This window comes from Macrobrachium nipponense, chromosome 36, assembly GCF_015104395.2.
Source record: "Macrobrachium nipponense isolate FS-2020 chromosome 36, ASM1510439v2, whole genome shotgun sequence".
Lineage (NCBI taxonomy): Eukaryota > Metazoa > Arthropoda > Malacostraca > Decapoda > Palaemonidae > Macrobrachium > Macrobrachium nipponense.
The window spans coordinates 2,621,893-2,624,392 of NC_087220.1; positions in this window are offsets into that span (position 1 = coordinate 2,621,893).

Below are 2,500 nucleotides of genomic sequence, written 5' to 3' on the forward strand. Positions count from 1 at the left end.
CCCCCCCCCCCCCCCCCCCCCCCCCCCCCCCCCCCCCCCCCCCCCACCCCCCCCCCCCCCCCCCCCCCCCCCCCCCCCCCCCCCCCCCAACGGCGGCATTAAAGAGCCCTGCCATCCACCACCTTTCTAAGGAATTAGAAACACCCTGAATGGGTCCACTACTGGATTCTTTCCTCTTCCAGGTGGACTCTTCGTGGATTCAGCTCCTTTCTGAAGATTTTGTCGACCTGGTTGAATTTCTGCCTTCGGCGGAGATATCTGAAGTTAAGCGAAATCATTCTTATTCTCTTAAATGGAGTTGGTAATTCTGTTTTAGTTTTCTGCAGAAGAAAACAGTCGAAATGCCACTTTTTCTGTCTGGACTCTGTCTTGAATCATTCTGTCCCCTGATGATAAACTAAATGTTTATCTATTTCAAACCGATATTAGCACTGACATCTTCAAGTCTGTGTGAGTCAGTACTCTCGGGAATATACACAGACTGTTTATCTACTTCAAACGATATTCACATAAGACAGTTTCGTCTTGGGGTCTTCCAAGTTTTAAAGTAGTTTCCAACATTGATATAATATATTCTGTTTAGTATTCATGGCTAAGTAAGAGAACCGCCACAAACTGCTCCCACCCCCACCCCCCCCCCCCCCTCTTCCCCCACCGCTTTATCCTGGTGTTTGATTCAGTCTGAGTGATGAATAGACATTCCACGCAGAGTAATTGGTATGTAATTATATTTGTAATGGAATTGCGTTAGACGGCTCAAAGAAAGGATTCGCTTAGCGCTCCTCTCTTTGTCCATTATGCAAATGACGCAAACCGAATTCGTTACTTTGCTTTCAACTCGTAGGAATTATTTCATGACGGAATAAATGACAAAAAATACTCCCTTCACTCCTCAAGGTTAAAAACCTCAAATATAAACAATTGAAAAAATAATGCGCAGAAGAATCTATTTTTCTGTACAGCGTATAATGCTATATGAGCAACGGCCCATGAAACTTTCACCTACGGCCTTTCTGATAGCGTTACCATGGGTAACTTTAACCTTGCATAATATGAAAACTACCGAGGCTAGAGGGCTGCAATTTGGAACGTCTGATGCTTGGAGGGTGGATGATCAACGTACCAATTTGCAGCCCACTAGCCTGAGTAGTTTTTTAAGATCTGAGGGCGGACATGAAAAGTGCGGACGGACAGACAGAAAAAAATAAAGATAAAAATGTTTCCCATTCAAAAGAACGTTCGCAAGTCCTGCAGCCTGACAGGAATAACAATCACAAAGGGAATATATTAATGAGGAATTTGAATTCCAAAGTAGAAGGTCCAAAAGCACTTTCAGTTTTAATGGAAATTATCACTTTTTTCTCTCTCTCTCTCTCTCTCTCTCTCCTCTCTCTCTCTCTCTCTCTCTCTCAATGGAGTGGAAGTCATCTACTACTTCAAGGTAGAAATAAAAGAAAATGAAAGGAAAAAGTAGAGTGGGTTGAAATTGTAGAATGTAAAGCAATGGCCAATTGGATGGGGAAACCTATAGCTCTTATCTAGCCCAGCCTTGAAGGATTAGGAAATAAACAGGTGAAATAAAAATATAACTAAACACACAGGAAGCCACAAACGTCGGCTACCGTAGCAGAACACGAAGTATTCCAAGCCCTTAAAACAGGCTAACTCATCTCTCATTGAAGAGAAGCAGACGAATTCATTCCGTTTTCTGTTTTAGCAGCTAATAAGGACAGAGATCTATCTATCCTTTTAAGTATTTTCGCTTACTCGGGGAGTAAGCCTACAAACTACTTTGCTGTGTGGTTTTTTTTGTCAATGTCCCACGCTTTCTTTATTATTATTATTATTATTATTATTATTTATTATTATTATTATTATTTTTATTATTATTATTGTTGCAATAGATGAAACCTATCCACACGGAACAAGCCCACCAAAGCGGCCATTGACTTGAAATTCAAGCTTCCAAAGATTATTATTATATTATTATTATTATTATTATTATTATTATTATTATTATTATTATTATTCAGTGCATGAACCTATCCGCATGGAACAAGACTCCCAAAGGGGCCACGGACTTGAAATTCTTTAAGCTTCCAAAGAATCCTGGTTCCAACCTCCCACCTTTAAAGACCTCCAATACTGCAGCAGTAACTGATCATGATACAGAGCCAGTGATTTTTCATCGCTCTGGGGGAGACGCGAACACCCCAGGCGATACCCGAGTTGCATGTCACGGCACTAACCACTAGCGGATCAGCAAACGCTTGTTGAATGTTTTACATTTCAATGAAAAAAGCGATAATTCCAAATATTCAGGGAAACTAATCAAGCATTTTTTCCTAATGCCTTGGTGAATGTTTTTGACGTCGAATATAAAAAGTATACTTAAAATATTCATTAGGAAGAAGAAATACTTTTTTAATTCTTCGGTTTCTGTTTTTTTTGTGGATATTAGAGTAAATAAATACTTCCTTTTTTTAATGCCTTAGATAAT